The following is a 20,078-nucleotide window of genomic DNA, read 5'->3' as shown; positions in this document are numbered from 1 at the left end:
ATGTCTAGAGATATCAGGTTCAGACAAAACATTTTTAGAACCTTCATCACATGCAAGAATTTTAGAAATGTGGAAACTTCTTGGAAGTAGAGCAGATTTATACAGGCATCTCTCTCTCTCTCTCTCTCTCTCTCTCTCTCTCTCTCTCTCTCTCTCTCTCTCTCTCTCAATTTTGAGACTATGTAGCCCTGGTTGGCCTGGCACTTTCTATATAGATCAGGATAGCCTTAAATTTGTAGCAGGCCTCTTGCCCCTGCCTCTCAAATGCTAGCTATCAGTCATGTGCCTCTACACCTGGTTTAGGTATTTGTTTTGAGAATGGACACAGTGCAGGAATTAAACAGGATGTTCAAAGACCTGTGAACTTAAAACACCCACAGACACACTTAAACTAGAGAAAACAGAGAAGAGGGACACAGGGATGGACCTGTAAACACTTCAAGACAGACAAGTATAGTTTTCAAGTTTAATTTGTATTTTAATTATACCCAGTCATTCATTTGTTTACATGTATTTGTGTGTAGGAACATAAGGAGGTCAGAGGACAATTTGCAAAAGTCAGTTCTCTCCTACTATGTGTGTCCTGAGGACAGAACTTGGGTGAGGGTACCCATACCTACCATGTACCCACTGAACCATATTGCCAGCTAAGGGGTAATATTTTGATGGGAAGATAAGTCATAAAGGATTTTCTCAATACAAAACAGACCAGTGTCATGATAATCAAACATTGTGGTCCTTAACTGCTTCTCAGTTTTTAAGGTTTGATCGAAGATAGACTGTGGTCCCTGGGTTCAAAGTCCATGCTTAATACTAAATAGAATTGTGGAGTCAACAGTTTTTAAGCATCCTTGTCTTAGTCTGAAAATTCTTAATTCAAGTTTTAATCCCCACTGTAGTCAGCAGATCTCAAGAGACCTGCTGGAGAGACACTGAGCTTTGAGGGCAGATCCTTGAGAGTGGGACAAGAGTCACAGCCAGAGCCCTGACCTGGAACTTCCTGCCTGCAGAACTGTGATCAAGACATTAAAATGTTGTTTTAACTTTGTCACAGTGGCTGCACCTTAATCTACTGCTATTTTAGCCAGCAAATACAACTGGCCTAGCAGTGGCCTGGCCACTTAGACTGTAGCATGGTGGGAATTTTGCTCCCACAAGTACTAGCCCTGTTGCTGCTGCTAAAAGTAGCTTTAACTAAATCTATCATTCTGATTATGAGTGAGACTCAAGACTCAAAAGGTTGGAGTAAAAACCTGCTAGCTCAGAGAGGCTGAGTAGCAACTAGCTAACCCTCTCTCATTGCTGGCAATCATGGAAGACCCTTGCATCTGCTCTGCCAAACCAGAAAAACCTGAACCACTCCAAACCCCACCCTACTACCTCCTGCATCTCTCTATCTCTCCTGGTTGCCCCCTGAGGCTCTATGATTACTTTCTGTCAACTAGTTGCTAACTCAGCCTCCTGACTCAAGGTTAATTTTGTTTAATTAACACAAATGCAAACTCAGTGTGATCTAATATCCCCCAACATTTCTCCCCTTTTGTCTTAAAAGAAATGAAAGGTTTTAACTCTAGCACAATAAAACTATATACAAGAAGAACAATTCCCACTGTAGTCAGCAGGTCTCAAGAGACCTGCTGGAGAGACACTGAGCTTTGAGGGCAGATCCTTGAGAGTGGGACAAGAGTCACAGCCAGAGCCCTGACCTGGAACTTCCTGCCTGCAGAACTGTGATCAAGACATTATAATCAGGTATTTTCTAAATAAAAAGGAAAGATTTTAACTTTAATACAATAAAACTATATACAATAAGAATAATTATCAAGTAAAGATTACACTCACACTGTTCAGTCTATCTGTATTTTGCAAATTTAGAGTAACCACTTTATTACATATCCTCTCTTGATGAGTGCAAAATTTTGTACCTAATTCACTTTCTTTTTTTTTTTTTTTTTCTTTTTCTTTTTGGTTTTTTCGAGACAGGGTTTCTCTGCATAGCTTTGTGCCTTTCCTGGAGCTCACTTGGTAGCCCAGGCTGGCCTTTCTATCCTAATTTGCATTACCAACCCAAAACTCTCTTCTTAGACCTCAAAACATTTTCTCAGAAAAACAATTTAAGTTTTTATGTCTTTCAACCTTATATACTTTATACCAAATATTGTGGAATGTCTTTCTGTATGCTGTGAATATGTGTGGCTCCCATTGGATAATAAATAAAGCTGTTTTGGTCTATAGTAAGAAAGCTTGAGCTGGAGAGATGGCTCAGCGCTTACAAGTACTGACTACTCTTCCAAAGGTCCTGAGTTCAATACCCAGTAACCACATGGTGGCTCACAACCATCTGTAATGAGATCTGGTGCCCTCTTCTGGCCTGCAGCCATATATGCAGACAGAACACTGTATACATAGTAAATAAATCTTAAAAGAAAAAAAAAAAGAAAGAAAGCTTATAGCCAGGCATGAAATCCAAGCAGAGATACAGAGAGAAGAAGGGCAGAGTCAGGAGACACAACAATCCAGCAGAGTCAAGATTTGCCAAAGGAGCAACAAGATGCCAGCAGATCAGTAATGTCATGACCATGTGGCAACATATAGATTAATATGAATGGGTTAGCTTAAGATGAAAGAGTTAGCTATCCTGAAGCTTAAGCCATAGGCCATACAGTTTGTGGTTAATATAAACCTCTGAGTGATTATTTTATAAATGTCCACAGGACCACAGGTGGGAGGAATTCTTCTGGGCAATTCAGATGAGACTGGAGAAATTACTGACGACACTATTATATATCCTATCTTAGTGAGTACAAAATTTTGTACTTAATTCACTTCCTATCCTAACTTGCATTACCAACCCAAAACTAACTTCTTAGACCTCAAAATATTTTCTTAGAACAATTTAAATTTTTATCTCTCCACCTTATAAGGTGTATACATTTTATACCTCTTTTGTGAGTTTCTTTTCTAAATTTGGTAACAAGGAAAACTATAACTATCTAGTCTTCATCTTCATCAGAGACCAAGTAGGATATAATATTACTGGAGCAAACAGGAAGTACAGAGCAAGCAACTTCCAAACCTGTTGAAATTACAGAAGCAGCTGATTACCTGGATAGTCACCCAAATTTCCTCTGCACCATTGGGGCATTTGTCTTTGGCCTACAGACCTAGAATATTTGACTTTTTTGTGAAGAAGGAATTCTGAAGGACTGTCCCATCTTGTTTTGGCAAAGTTCAGCAGTCTTTTTTTCTTTGTGTCCTGTTTGTCCAGTTTGTAGAGTATACTGTCAACAGTCAAGGCAAGGGCAGTTTCTTGCCTGAATGACTGGTTTTGTTACATCAGAAGCAAACTCCACATGGAGGTTCTTTGATGCCCAACATCCTTTTCTGAATTAAATTGGTGCTTCCAGGAGCAGACATGTATCACTGTCATGAAAAGCCTTATGTTGTTAAAACATTTAAAATGTCATATTCTGTAGGTCTTTGAAGTGTTTGAAGACCATCCAGCTATTTAAAATATATCTGTTTGACCTTGAAAACATACCGATTATGACTATAAGTTTGATTGTTATAGATGACTAATTACTAACCTATCTTTCTTTATTATCCTAAATAGTTTTCAAGCACTAAAACTTTACATTACATTTTTAAATGAGCTGCATAGGTACAATACCTTAAATAAGTAAAAAGATATATACAGTATAACAAAAATAACCTTAAATTTGTATCAATATACAAAAATCCATACCAATGTAAAATATTTGAGATTAGTGGTTATTCACAAGTAGACTCAACAATTCACACTTTTATCCTATCATTTCTGTAGTATATCCCCTTTTTGTCCCTTCAAAAAGATATCCCTGAATCTAACCTTCTTTGTTCAGCTTTTTTCCTGACCATAACCAGTAATAACTTGTAACCAACCGCCAAACAATGATAAACATCCATAATCCATTGAACAATCAAAAACCTCCTACCTCACCTCTTGGGAATGTGTGTGTCACATTCTCTAGACTGCTTCCTGTTGTTTGGGGGCAATGACCTCTTTAGAGGAACCTGAGAAAATAGGGATAATGATCAAGTTCTGGGAAAGCTAACTGTATCATTTGTTGTACAGTTTCTGTGTGATAGGAAAGTGTAGAGCTTATCTGAAGTCTTGGCTGGGTAGTCTGTAAGGCTGGATCATCTCAGCTGGTAGCTTTGAAGTTGTTCTAGATGTAGACTTTTGAGGAAATTGCAACAGAGGCATTCTGAGAGGCTAGATCATCTGGGATCCTTGTCTTTATTGATGTTAGGTCCTCTTTTTCTTTTTGAAAACATATAAACTTTTAAAGGTAACACACACACACAGAGACACACACACACCACATATATCTGTATTAATAGAAGTATGGAATGTGCAATTAAAGATGATTTTTTTGTTCAATGCTTGAGCAGGTAAAAGGCATCTGTTAATTTTATAAGTCTATTTGGACTGTATAACCAAACCTTTATCCATGCCATATGAAAGGACAGCATGTAATAATAAGTCATGAAGACTCTAGCCAACAAGATTTATCATATCTCATCCAGTCTCAGAACCGTTCCCATGTCAAGGGATCAGCTTATACATCACCTGTCCTGTAGTCTTTCTTGGCTTTTTCTCTCATGTCTGCCTATAGTCAAGATCTTCAGGAGGCCTCTCACAGCCAAAGCTGATCTTTATTAATTTTGAAAAGAACTATAATTTTTTTGTTTCCTATGGAAATAAAGGCATAACTTGTGCCCTAACACAACATATTTTCTGACTTCCATTTTGAAGTTAAGACTCTTAAAATATGTAGGCTGGTTTGATTTAGCAGTTTTTGTAATCTAATGTCTCTCAGCAGCTATTGTTTTTTGCACATTAGCATTTAAAAAACTCAAAGCCAACAAAGCACCTTATAGGATCCAGACACCCTGTGTGTTTCCCATCTTTATGTGGCTTATTCTTTTTTTTTTTTTTTTTTTTTTTTTTTTGGTTTTTTGAGACAGGGTTTCTCTGTGTAGCTTTGCTCCTTTCCTGGAACTCACTTGGTAGCCCAGGCTGGCCTCGAACTCACAGAGATCCGCCTGGCTCTGCCTCCCGAGTGCTGGGATTAAAGGCGTGCGCCACCAAAGCCCGGCGTGGCTTATTCTTTTTATATTACTTTATTCTTTCTTTAAATATTTTTAAATTTTTTTTTCTATGACTGTCTATACTCATTTTCTACTGTATTTATTTTACAGTTTTCTCTGTCTGGACTGCTTATTGAATGCCTGCAGCCTTCTCTGATTGTATAAGTCAAGCCTTAAACCTGCCATGTGGCTCCATCCATGTGCACTGGCTAGTTCAACAGCTACACAATGGCTGGGAGCCTTGTCTCTATGCACAGTGACCCACTTGAGAAACTGTATCACTAGGAAGCCAAGTCTGGCTTCTTGTTTGTGTGTCTGAAACTTTTAAAAAAGCTTTCTTAGGTCCTATGTGGAAATATGTCTCCCTCATTGGGTGCCATATGTAACATGCTTCAGTGCTTTTCTTTGGGCCTCCAGCTCACAAATAATGACAGGGAGACTTATTAATTTTGAGAGCTTGGCCTATAGCTTAGGGTTGTTCTTAACTAGCTCTGATAACTTAAATTAACCCATTTATATTAGTCTACATTCTATCACATGATTTTATTTCTCTTCCATCTTGTACCTACTGTTTCTTCTCCATGTCTCCTGGCATCCTGTGTGCCTAGATTCCTCCTCCTCTTCCATTCTCTTCTGGGAAATGCTGCCTATACCTCCTATCTAGCTATTGGACATTTGACTTTTTATTATAGCAATCACAGCAAATACATCTCCACACAGTGTACAAATAACCCACAACACTCTTGCTTACCAGTTCTCAGGCTAAGATAGTGCTTAATGCAACCCTGGGGGACTAAGACAGCCCAAAGTTCATTGGGAAGCTGCAAGTCTAGAATATTTGCTAAAGCTGGCTAAGTGCTGGTGAGTGCAACATAAACAATTTACAGGCATAATCTTATCCATATAACAACCTTAGGAGACAGGTAACATACCCATTTTTGCAGGTAAGAAAGTTGAAACCTAGATAGCAGGGTAGCCTGGGAATCACAGTAATTGGTTTACATGTGCTCTGGCATAAGGCAAGTGAAGCCACTTGTTTCATGCTTAGTTACATGGTTAGTGCCACACATCATTCCTACCTACTCTGTTCCCATTGTGTTGAAAATTGCTAGAAACCCAACTTAACATTTTAATTTGTTTTTGTTTTTGATTTTGTTTTTAAGAACAGGGTCTTTCAATGTAGCCCTGGCTATCCTGGAACTCATTTTATAGACCTAAACCATGCTAGCCTTGAACTCAGAGATCAATCTGCTTTTACCTCACGAGTGCTGGGATTAAAGGTCACACCACCACTACCCAACATAAATCAAATTTTAAAAGTATTTATTTTTATCTTATGTATCTGCATGCTTTGCCTTCATGTACGTGTATGCACTGTGGTGTGTCTGGTGCCCAAGGAACCAGAAGAGAGAGTTGAATCCCCTGGAGCTGGATTTAAGGACAATTGTGAACTGGGGGTTGGGAACTAAACCAGAGTCTTCTATAAGAGCACCCAGTGCTTGCAACCTCTGAGTCATTTCTTCAGCCCAACGTTTAAATTTTAATCCATATGGATACTATTGAACATATTAAATATGCCAAATGTAGTTGATTAAATGTCCTTAGAAAGAGTTATGGCCTTGTCCATCATCTGGAGAGTGCTTGCTTAGCGTGTATGAGGTCCTGGGTTCAATGTACAGCATGCATCACCAAAGGAAACATTAAAACAATATAAATAAAGCTTTAGGGTTGGAAGTACAGTCCTGGAGAAGAGTTTCTTAATATGTGTAAAGCCTTGGATTCCATGGCTGGAATAACAGCAAAATTTCTCCAGTGGAATCTGAAATACAGGAGACCAAATGGAGAGTTAATGAATGTGGCTCCAGGGCAGAAGGCACACAAACAGAATACAGTAGTAGTATATTGCTTAGAACTAATTGGGACCAAATTAATCTCATTTCTACACCAACCCCTGCTGTAATAACATGTTTTTCTTTTTTTTGAGACAGTGGCTCATGGGGCCCAGGCTAGCCGAGAATGTGTAAATAACCTAAAGGTGACCTGGAATTTCTGCTTTTCTCCCAGTCTTCCAAGAGCTGGGTTTATAGGCTCCCGGTTTAAGAAACCTTCAATTCCATCTTTATCTAGACTACGTATGCTTGTTGAGCCTTCCTAAGGATTTGGAAATGATGGCTGTCGGGTCCCAAAAGAAACTTGGGACAAATGGCTAACTGAGGTAAGTATTAGCACACCAAAGAGATGCTGGCCTCTAGGCTCACTCAGTATCTGTGGCTCCTCTCTGCTCTTCTCACCCCAACCCCAAACCTCTCCAGTCCAGGGGTTTCTCTTCCCTTCTCCCAGCTTCTGGCTCCTAGAAAAATCTGTCATTTTGGCCATGCTCTCGAGGTTCCTTCTCTCTTGGCTCCTCTTATTGTTCTGTTGGTTCACTCTTTGTTCTCTTGGTCCTCAGCTCTGAGGTATTGGTCTCTCATCTTGACCCTCTCTCCTCTCTCTCCTCCTCTTTTCTCACACCCACTCCCCTGTCAGCTGTATTCTTCCTCATATCTACAACAAAAACCTTCTCCTCAACCATACCTTGAAGCTTTCATGTCCTCATTATGTGATGCAAGAGATCCACTGCCACCTTGTGGCACACACTGCAAATTCAGGGATAGGACAGAAGGAAATGAAGTCTTTTTGTTTGTGGAAAGTGTGAGGCAGGGCAGCTGAGGATGACCTTGAACTCCTGATCCTCCTGTTTACACCTCCTGGGTGGATTGTTTTTCCTGTATGTGTGTTTAGTTTATGAGTAATATTCTTTTAATTCTTGATGTATGCTAACTCTAAAAAGTAAGTTAAAAATTTAATTTTACACAATGGTGGTTGCTTAATGCTTTTATTTTATTTAATAATTTTTACATCTTTTATTTACTTTTGTGTGTGTTTGCAGGTATACATGTGGAGCCCCGGGAACAACCTCAGGTTTCATTCGTCTGGCGCCGTTCACCTTTTTTGATACAGGGTCTCTCACTGATCTAGAACTCACCAAGTGGGCTAGGCTGGCTCGTTGGTGAGTCTGGGGATCTGCCTGTCTGTGCTTCTTTAGCACTGGGGTGGTTAGCACTGGATGCCACACCTGCACCTGGCTTTTATTATTATTAGCACATCTGAATGTTTTTAAATATGGATTCTGATACTCAAACTCAAGTCTTTGTGCTTTCAACATAAACACTTTACTGACTGAGATACTTTAATGGGTTCCAAAGTGGCCATGTTTATAGAAAGTTACTCAAGCAGATTCAATGGAGACAACCTGTTTTTCAAATGTGTTCAAGTGTTTACTTGCATATATGTATGTATGTGTACTACATGTATGCCTAGAATAAAGCATCAGATGTTCTAGATGAACTGGACTATAGGTGATTGTGAGCTACTATGTTTTTGCTGGGAATTGAACTGAGGTGAATTTCAGGAGCAGGAAGTGCTCTTAACCACTGAGTCATCACAGAACAAATTTTTAACATGCTAAACAGCTGAGAATCATTAGTGACTATAATTTTGATCATTTTTTTTTTTTTTGAGTTTTCGAGACAGGGTTTCTCTGTGTAGCTTTGCGCCTTTCCTGGAACTCACTTGGTAGCCCAGGCTGGCCTCGAACTCACAGAGATCCGCCTGGCTCTGCCTCCCGAGTGCTGGGATTAAAGGCGTGCGCCACCACCGCCCGGCAATTTTGATCATTTTTAAGAAGCAAAGATATGTTTCTGTTTTACCAATCTGGAATGGACCGCATGGAGTGATCATTGAGCTTGACAAAGTTCCATCATTTCAACATTCAAGACCTCATTTCTCCAGAACCTTTTTGTTTTTATTTTTATTGATTCTCAATGTTAATGCCTTTCCCTTTGGGAAAATTTGTGTGCGCTTTGGAAAAGGATTTAAAAAAATGTGTAAAGCAATAGCCTCTCTAAACAAAATATCCTTTGGAAAAAAATCCCTGCCCCCTCAGAACCAGAACTTCCAATGTACCCTTCTAATTATACCAAGAACAGGAAAATTAGAGATTTACAAGACACACTTGATCCCAAGGATGAAATGCCTACAATTCAGATTCAGAGCCTGGGCTATTAAGGGCAAGAGTTCATTCTCTGTAATAAATACAGAGGAATCAGAAATGTACAATATAATGGGGGAAAGAATAAGGCATCAGGACCTTCCCTTTTGGGAGCATTATGAGGGGAACAGGTCTATATGGTAAGATTAAGAAAATTGTAATATAGTGTCTGTTCTCCAGAAGTCCTTTCCTCAAAGTCAGGCATTTGCACAAGGGTCTTCATTTCCTTAAGGGCTTGAGGAAAGTTCCTGCTTGATAAAGCCGTCATTCTCATCTCTAGCAAGAAGAATTTAAGGCTCTTCCATTAACATATGACTGGTACCTATTGTCAAGGTCAATTCTAGATTCCTGAACCCTTAATCTTAAACCATATCTCAGCTACTTGCTTTTTTATAATAAGGGAAAGTCTGGGATGTAAGGATTTGGTCCTTAATTACATCATCAGCCTTCGATGGTGTCCCAGCCTAAAAAACAGGTGGGCCCTCTGTGTGCCCTTCCTCTTCCCTCTCTTTCCTTTGCGCTCCTTCCTTATGTCTGTCTTCTTCTCTCCCTCTCTCTCTCCCCTCTTCCCTTCCCTTTCCTCTCTCTTTCTGTCTCTGTCTCCCTCTCCCCCTCTCCTCCCCCCCAATAAAGCTCTAAAAAGGTAACCATGGCTTGTGACTCTCCTCCAGCACTCTCTTCCGTTGGCACCCAGCCACGAGCAGTGCGCCGTTTAACCAACAATAGCCTCATCCCAAATTCCATTCCTGTCTATAGCACTGTTAGCTTAGTTAACAGTGTTTAGTGATCTTGTCTCTACATAATCATGTTTCTACTATGGTACTGGAGATTAAGATTTAGGGCCTTGATTACATCAAACAAGTGCTCCATGCCTGCACTCCATCCCAGCTCTTTGCTGCCCTTTAAAAAGTCAGCTGTTACTCACAAGTTCTTCACTTATTTTTTTAATCATGACTTCTTCCCTTATTTTTTTCTTTTTCTTTTATTTGAAACAGTTGTTAGGATTCTGTACATGTGCAACTCCGGGTCTTGTCTGGCGCCTAATTACATCATCAACAGAAGACTGCGTCCCAGCCTTAAAGCCGGACATGCACCTCCACACTCTCTCTCTGAGCCTTTCTTTCTGTTTCCTCTCTGCCAGGCCTTGCTTCTCCATCCTATCCCCTCTTCTTTCTAATAAAGCCCTTTCTAACTCTGGTAGCCATGACTCGTGGCTCTTCTGCCGAACAATCAGCGCCGTTTATCCTTTCAACAGTATCTTATCATGTTGTCCAGGCTGTCTTGGAATCCACAATCCTATCTCTGCTTTCTGATACTGGAATTACAGTGTATGCTAGCAGGCTTAGTTTATTTATTGTTTTACCTTCTAATTGTGAAAAAATGAAGATTCTTCTGTTACCTGCCTTTAGCTTCATTTCTTTCCACTTTACATTTGTGGCTCTGACTTAGGAAGCAGTATTTCCAGAAAGTTTGCAGCAAAAGTTGGTTTCCTGGTAGCTGTACTTCCTGTCCCCAGCACGAAGGTTGTCCTGAGGCCTCCTTTCCAGCAACCCAGGTGACCTATGCTTCTGGCAGGAAGGATGGTGTCCTCTTCCTAGGGCACCTGGTTCCATGTGTCCTTCCTTCTCCTGAGACAATTCTTGCCCTGCACCCTGCAGACTTCCTACCCTATGTAGGCTCTCTTCCAAAGCCTCCTCAACTGCCCTGCATAGGCAGCCCTGTTTTCCTCCTGTGGCTTATTCACTAAATCTCTGCCATTGTGCCTACTGAGTGATTAATTAACTACAAAATGAATCATTTAAAAATTTCCATTCTTTCATCTTCTAAACTAGAAGTGGAAGAAATAGCACTAACAGCTGAAACCAAACTTGGGGTCTTGCATACTTGGCAAAGGTCTTATAACCTACTTCCCCAAACCAAGTGAACACAGGCAGAACATTAGAGTTCACCTGCAGTTGAATAAAGTATCTTAGAACCCCATGGCACTGTTATGCCCAGATCACAGGGACCCCAAAAGACCACCATGGAGACTTAATCCCGTATGTAAAAATGAAGAGTCTTTGCTATCTTCAAGTTCTGGGCTAGGTTTCTGTCTGTCTGATACAGTGGTGAGAGCAGAGAGCCCAGAGCCCAGGCAGGGTAGGGTTTCTATCATAGCAGAGGTTGGGGTGAGGGGATTTCCAGGGTACAGGACCCTGACTGACTGACATTTGTCTAGGTGTATAGGGAATGTTTGGAATGTCAGGTATTTACCCTGAGATGCAAGTGCCCCCTGGGCAGGGTCAGGTCATGGCTTCTGGATCTGGGTGTTGCCTGCTAGTAAGCCTGTCACAGAAGCTATGTCTGGTCCTGTAAGCCTGTCATGGCAGCTGTGTGGTCAAGCTGTTTTGGACTCCCCTACACCAGCACTTCTGAACATTCACTCTTATCTGCTATACTGTGGTAAATGCCTGGTCTGACTTATCCAACTCTTGACAGGTCAAATGTGGTGGTAATATGACTATAATTCCAGCTCTTAGGACAGCAGTTCTCAACATGCAGATTGAGACCCATTGGTGGTGTGGAGTGTTCAATGACCCTTTCATGGTGTGTGGGGCGGTGTTGCATTTCAGATATCCTGAATATCAGGTATTTACATTGCAATTCATAACAGTAGCAAACTTGATAAAGTAGCAACAAAAATAATTTTCTGGTTGGGGTCAGCACAACATGAAGAACTGTATTAAAGGGTTGCAGCATTAGGAAGGTTGAGAACCATTGTCTTAGGAGGTGGAGACAGGAGAATTCAGAATTCAAAATTATCTTACATAGTGAGTTTAATGAGACCCTGTTTCAAAAAGATAAAATGACAAGTATCAATTAACAAAATTTATCCCACATGAGACACATAATATCCACAATATATGAGTGGCAGCACACTAGCACCCTTGCTTACAAAAAACTGGTCAGTAAACAGATTCCCTGCTGTTTATTTTTGTCTGTTTGGTGTTAGTTTTTGTCTCAGCCAAGTTTTGGCTCACTCTGATATGTTCAACCTTGGGGAGTGAATGAAGCTCAATGAATATTGTCACAATCACGTCTCAGGAAAGTTTTTTTTTTTTTCCCTCAAACCATATTTAAAGGTGTTTTCACTACTTAGCAGTAATATGTCAGTAAAGGAACTCTTTTTTTTTTTTTTGAGACAAGGTTTCTCTGTGTAGCTTTGTATAGCTTTGGAGCCTGTCCTGGAACTCACTCTGTAGCCCAGGCTGGCCTCGAACTCACAGAGATCTGCCTGCCTCTGCCTCCCAAGTGCTGGGATTAAAGGTGTGTGTCACTACTGCCCAGCTATTTTTACTTTTAATCCACTTGGCATTCCTTAGGATTTAGTGATTTGATTTTTTTTCTTTTTTTTTTTATTAAGAGATTTCCTATTCATTTTACATATCAACCGCAGATTACCCTGTCCTCCCTCCTCCAACTCCCCAGCCTTTCTCCACAACCCACCCCCCATTCCTACCTCCTCCAAAACAAGGTTTCCCATGGGGAACCAGCAGAGGCTGGTACATTCAGTTGAGGCAAATCCAAGCCCCTACCCGCCCCTCCTCCGCACCAAGGCTGCACAAAGTGTCTCACCATAGGCACCAAGTTCCAAAAAAAACAGCTCATGCACTAGGGACAGGTCCCAGTCCCACTGTCTTGGGGCCCCCCAGACAGTTCAAGCTAATCAGCTGTCTTGCTTATCCAGAGGGCCTAGTCCAGTACCATGGGGGCTCCTCAGCTATTGGTTCATAGTTCACGTGTTTTCACTAGTTTGGCTAGATGCCTCTGTACTTTTTCCAATCATGGTCTTGATATCTCTTGCTCATAGAATCCTTCCTCTCTCTTGTCGACTGGACTCCTGGAGCTCTGCCTGGGTTCCGGATGAGGATCTCTGCATCTGCTTCCATCAGTCACTGAATGAGGGTTCTATGATGACAGTTATGGTATTCAGCCATCTGATCACCAGAGTAGGTCAGCTCAGGCACCCTCTTGATCATCTTTGTGGATTCCTGGGGACCTCCCTAGCACTCTGCTTCTCCCAATCCCATGGTGCCTTCATTTATCATGGTATCTCTTTCCTTGTTCTCCCACTCTGTTCCTGATCCAGCTTGAACTTCCCATTCCCCTAAGCTCTCATTCCCCTGTCCCTTGCCCTCCATTACCCGGCGCCCCCTCCAGTTTGCTCATGTAGATCTCATCCATGTCTCCATCACTAGGCGATCCCTATGTTTTTCCAAGGGTCCTCCTTACTAGCTAGCCTCCCTGGAGCCATGGGTTGCAGTCTGGTTATCCTTTGCCTTACATCTACTATCTACTTTTGAGTGAGCACATACCATGTTTGTCCTTCTGAGTCTGGGTTACCTCACTCAGGATGATATTTTCTAGTTTCATCCATTTGCCTGCAAACCTCATGATGTCATTGTTTTTCTCTGCTGCCACATTTTCTTTATCCATTCTTTGGTTGAGGGGCATCTAGGTTGTTTCCAGGTTCTGGCTATTACAAATAATGCTGCTATGAACATAGCTGAGCATGTGTCCTTGTGGTATGATTGAGCATTCCTTGGGTATGTGCCCAAGAGTGATATAGCTGGGTCTTGAGGAAGATTGATTCCCAATTTTCTGAGAAACCGTCATACCGATTTCCAAAGTGGCTGTATAAGTTTGCATTCCTACCAACAGTGGAGGAGTATTCACCTTGCTCCACATCCTCTCCAACATAAGCTGTCTTCAGTGTTTTTTATTTTAGCCATTCTGACAGGTCTAAGATGGTATCTCAGAGTCATTTTGATTTGTATTTCCCTGATGACTAAGGATGTTGAGCAATTCCTTAAATGTCTTTCATCCATTACAGATTCTTCTGTTGAGAATTCTCTGTTTAGCTCTATAGCCCATTTTCTAATTGGACTCTTAGGTATTTTGATGTCTAGTTTCTTGAGTTCTTTATGTATTCTGAATATCAGACCTCTGTCAGATGTGGGGTTGGTGAAGATCTTTTTCCATTCTATAGGCTGATGTTTTGTCTTATTGACCATGTCCTTTGCCCTACAAAAGCTTCTCAATTTCAAAAGGTCCCATTTATTAATTGTTATTTAATATTGTTTATTAATTTATTAATTGTTCTCAGTGTCTGTGCTACTGGTGTTATATTTAGGAAGTGATCATCGGTACCAATGCATACAAGACTACTTCCTACTTTCTCTTCTATCAGGTTCATAGTAACTGAATCTATGTTGAAGTCTTTGATCCACTTGGACTTAAGTTTTGTGCACTATGACAGATATGGATCTATTTGCAATCTTCTACATGTTGATATCCAGTTATGCCAGCACCATTTGTTGAAGATGCTTCCTTTTTTCCATTGTAAAGTTTTGGCTTGTCAAAAATCAGGTGTTCATATGGGTGCAGATTAATGTCAGGGTCTTCAATTTGGTTCCATTGGTCCACATGTCAGTTTTTATTCCAGCACCAAGCTGTTTTTATTACTGTTGCTCTATAGTAGAGCTTGAAGTCAGGGATTGTGATGCCTCCAGAGGTTGTTTTATTGTAAAGGATTGTTTTGGCTGTCCTGGATTTTTTGTTTTCCCATATGAAGTTAAGTATTATGCTTCCCAGGTCTGTGAAGAATTGTGTTGGGATTTTGTGGGTATTGCATTGAATCTGTAGATTGCTTTTGGTAAGACTGTCATTTTTACTATGTTAATCCTACCTATCCATGAGCATGGAAGATCTTTCCATTTTCTGATATCTTCTTCAATTTCTTTCTTCAGAGACTTAAAGTTCTTATTCTTCACTTGCTTATTTAGAGTTACCCCAAGGTATTTTATATTATTTGTGGCTATTGTAAAGGGTGCTGTTTCTCTGATTTCTTTCTCAGCCCATTTGTCATGGGCTGTATATAGGAGGGCTACTCATATTTTTTTGAGTTAATGTTGTGTATCCTGCCACATTACTGAAGGTGTTTATCAGCAATGGGAGTGAAAGGAACTCTTAAAAAAAATAACTTATTTTTAGCCAGGCAACAGAGGTGCACATCTTTAATTCTAGCACTTGGGAGGAAGAGGCAGGTAGATTTCTAAATTTGAAGCCCGCCTGCTCTGCAGAATGAGTTCTAGGAAAGCAGAGGCTACTCAGAGAAACCTTGTCTCAAAAATAAAATAAAATAAAAATTTATTTATCTACAAGTACGAAAGATTAAATTATATCCTCATTTCTTTTCCTGCACAAAAATGAACTCCAAATAGATCAAAGATTTTAATGTAAGACATGAAACCTTAAAACTGATGGAAGTAAATATCTAGGTTGCTCAGCAAATAGGGCCAGCATTTGACAAGTGTGATCTCATGAAATTATAAGACCTCTACACAGAAATGCAAGCAGTCAAGAGAAACTACCCTTTTTACATGCATAATTATCTCAGATCAATGTAGCCTGTCATCTCTGTCAGATACATGTCCCCTATAAGGGTGGTGTGTGCAGGCAAGCATGCTATGTCTACTTATATCCAGACCAGGCATGCTGAGGCTGCTAACCAGCAGAGGGAAGCTATTGCTTCCTAGTCCCGAGCTCCAGTTCTGGGTCAACTGCTCTCTTTGTTTTCCTCCATCTCTGCTCCTGAGCTCCAGTACTGGGTCAACTGCTTTCTTTGTTTTCCTCCATCTCTGTTCCTGAGCTCCAGTTCTGGGTCAACTGCTCTCTTTGTTTTCCTCTATCTCTGCTCCGGAAGAGCCTGCAGACTGTGAGATGTCCGTGCCCTTCCTCGGATGCTGCTCCCCATCAGCTGCCTTCCTGGGGCAGCTGGATGGGGCTCTTTCTTGAGGGAGCAGATCTGCAGCATAGAGCTGAGGCCTGTGTCCACTGCTGCCCATGTTAACTCTATGTATGTTGTACATGCACATGCTTGATTGCCCCTATGTGTAAATAAGTAAAATATGAGAAGCAGACAAATTATTTCTTACTTTGTTTACTGTTAGTCAACTAAGAATTGCCCATATTCCAGAACCAGGTGATTCCCCCATCCCCCAGCCCATCTTCAGTAACACAGTACCAATGGCCCTGTCATCACTAAAGGCCAATGCAACATGTTCCTATTGTCACCACCATTGAATTTTTCCTATGCACATGCTCCACACCCCCTATACATCCTGTGCCATCACAGCCCACTCTGTCTCTGTCTCTGTCTCTCTCTCATGTGGCAATCTTTTGCATCCCCCACACCATCCCCCATCCCCAGTAAATCTTTTAAGTGATGACTGTTGTATAGTGTGATTGTGTGTGTGTGTGTGTGTGTGTGTGTGTGTGTGTGTGTGTGTGTGTGTATGGCATTCCTTGGCCTTGACTGCCAAGGTACTATTTCACTGAAAAACTCTTTCATAGTTATCATGACTTGGATAGGCTCTTCCAATGTTTGTGCTCCTTCTGAGGTCTGAACCACCCAGAGACCCTACCTCTCTATTCCACCCCAATCAGATTCACCTCCTGGACCACAAATTGCTTGGGCAGTGGCAACATTTTCCTGAGTCCAAGGAAGTGACTGTTGAGCATCTGTTACCTCTCTGGTACTCTAGAGGTAGAGGAACCTCAGCCATGGTATTTAAGGCCATGTTGACCCCCTTCACTAAACCCAATCTGGGCCCTTTCCCTAGGGTGAGGCTTCATTCCTGAGTTTAGCTTTTTGCCTTCTGGATTCACTTGAAAGCCCTGGTACCAGGCACCCTGTCTCCTCTAGCAGTACCTTTGGCCTCCCCATTGAGTGCTGTGATAACCCATTAAAGACTTGTGTCTTCCCTGTTCCATCCTCTTTGAATCTTGGTGATTCCCCCTCTACAGGGTTAGAATCTTCCTCTCTCTATCAACATAGGACTGATGTTGTCTATACCTTCTGGATCCCCCTTAGGATGCCTCTTAGAAAACCTCCTGGCCTCTCCTTCTGGCATCCAACCTGAAAAGTCCCAAACTTTCACTTTTGCATTCAAATCTGGCCTCAATATCCCATAGATAATCAATCCAAATGTGCCTGCCTAAGGGCATCCTAGATCCCAGTATTATTCTGGACTCTTACAAATACTGCAAGTGATGAGGGGAGGTAGAAAGAGTTTCCCCACTCCCTATTTCTCTTTTCTCCATCCCAAGTCTGGTTTGCTTTAGTATGGTCTCCCCCACCCTGCCCTTGTTCCCTGTCCTATCCCCTGTAGTGGGTAGCTGTTCCAGCTTTGACCTTGAAGCACTGCCCCTAGTGAGGCAGCAGGTAACTGCTACATCTGTCTATGACCTGTCCCTGGGGCATGGCCTTTTTGGGCCTTTAAGACCTGGGATTCATACGAGCTGGCCTCTTTTAGTTCCTTGTGATCTTGGATGCTGGATTGCAGACCAAGTCAGAGTTCTCCATAGAACCACATTGGACTACAACTAACCTCTCCCAGATTCTATAACTGACCACTTTACTGGTTATAAGTCACCCCAAAATAAACCTTTTAACAACCAGATAAACTATGTGGAATTGCCTTATTAATTGCTGCTTTATCTGGTGTCCATGTGAGGTAAGCTCCAAATTCCTGCCACTCCTGGGGATCCAGCACTTCACAAATGCACAGGTACTTCCTCACCCCCCCCCCCCCCGCCAACTCACAGGCACCAGTTACAATACTGTTGGTGGGTCTGCTACTGAATGCTAGCATGAGAAGACTTGCCCCATCTCAAGCCCTCTGCCCCTGGCCAGCCACAGGAGGTCCACCTGCCTCCGCCCCAGGCCTGTTGGCCCTGGACCAGCCCCATGACCACCCCTGGCTACTTACTGCCCACTTGCCCACTGCAGATACTTTCACTACCCTGACTCACTGTGTGTCGCTAAACCTGCACCCAACCCAAGCCGTGCCTCAGGCCTCACTAAGCTACTGGCTTCACTGCAGGAGCTGCATGGCACTGGTGCCAAAGAGCCCCTCCATAGGCAGTCCAGTTCCATTCACTGTGCTAGGGAACAGCTGTGTCCAATCCCAGGGCAAGCTTAGCTTCCAGACCAGAGGTTATACCTGTGTGAGTGAGTCACTGAGCTCAATCCTTAGCCACAGCACGCAATCTTCCCTGCTTTACCATGGGTGCCATTATCAAGATTGCTCTGCAGCCTATTTAAGCAAAAACATGCCAAAGTCTTCAGTGGGACCTGCTTTAGTGCTACACCAGTGACACCCACTATCCAAATAACACCACTACACCTAAAACCATCACAAGGATGGTAATAAAAACAAGCCAGTTTTTCATTCCAGATAAGAGTACTTGATAATTTTATACCTTAAAACTGATAAATAAACAAACAAATTAATGAAATTTCCTTTAAAATTTTTGAATATTTCTCATAACATGGTAGAAAATATTACTTCACAAGGATTTAAAAACTTTTTTGCCTGTATGATGAGTGACATTTCACAAGAAATGTACTTCCTTCCTGGGATGTATCTGGCATGAATCATTTTGGCATTTACCATAATATTTCACATAGCAATGAAAAACTGGTTTAATAATAATAACAAAGATGAGTCATTATTGGGACTGATACAGGCTTTTAGAAGGTAGCAACGACAACTTACATAAAAAGATTCTTTCTCTGGAATCTGCTACCCAGGTTTACAAGGTAGCAATAAAGACTTAAATAAACAGATTCTTTCTCTGAAATCTGCTAACCAGGCTTTACAAGGTAGCAATGAAGACTTACATAAAAAGATTCTTTCTCTGAAATCTGCTAACTAGGATTTACAAGGTAGTAATAAAGACTTACATGACAGGCTCCTTAGTTTGGAATCTGCTAACTTACTAGAAGAACTTCAGTCCATTAATAATAAATCTATAGCCAGATTTGATTTTATTGATAATAAATATGAATACTTAGTGGATAGAACAATAACTCTTCATGGTGAAATTGTTGCTGCTCAGACACTTTATAAGGAAGAAAGATTATCATTAACTGATAAAACAAGGTCTATGGAATCATGTGTATCAGAAGAACATAAAAGGTTGCATGATTCCATGAGAAATCTGGAATCCCTTGCAAAAGAGAAGGTTCACTCACTGGGACAGACCCTAGGTGTTCATTTGTAAGCCCTGGAAAAAACTCTCAGGATGACAAGAGACCTAATAAGCAGAAGGGCAAGACCATACAGGTCATAACATCTCCAGATGACTCTCATACAATGGCTTATCCTGTCATCATCCATGAGAAGCAAAGAGATGATAGACACCCTGAATCATATGTTGAAATATATTACAACCTAGTCCTACAAGAGAGTTTTAAAAACATGAAGAAAGCCATAGTTATGTATGGCATACATTCAATGTTTGTAAGACAGATTTTAAATTTGTGGTCTACCTCAAATAGAATCATACCAGATGACTGGAATCAGATAATTTCAGCTATTTTAGAATATAGCCAGCAGTTGCGATGGAAAAGCTGGTTGAGAGAGGAGGCTAAGAACCTGGAACAACAGGATAATATCAGGGGGTTTGAGATCTCCCAAGACCAAATTGTTGGTGAGGCATATTCCACTGATAGGATTATACAAGCCACTTATGACAAGCATACAATATCCATATGCCATACAGCAACTCTAAATGCTTGGGAAAAAATCCAGAACCAGGAAAACCAACTGAGGTATATACAAAGATATGCTAAGAACCACAAGAACATTACACTGATTTTTTTTTTAATAAAGGCTGACCACAGCTATAATAAAAGGTATGTCAGATAAAGAATTTAGATAAGTATTAACTGAGTCCTTGGCATTTGACAATACTAATACAGAATGCAAAAGAATACTTATGATATTTAAGGTCAGATCAGCTGCTT

Source organism: Peromyscus maniculatus, chromosome 2 (genome assembly GCF_049852395.1).
Source record: "Peromyscus maniculatus bairdii isolate BWxNUB_F1_BW_parent chromosome 2, HU_Pman_BW_mat_3.1, whole genome shotgun sequence".
Classification (NCBI taxonomy): domain Eukaryota; kingdom Metazoa; phylum Chordata; class Mammalia; order Rodentia; family Cricetidae; genus Peromyscus; species Peromyscus maniculatus.
Note: the sequence above shows the minus strand (reverse complement) of the source record.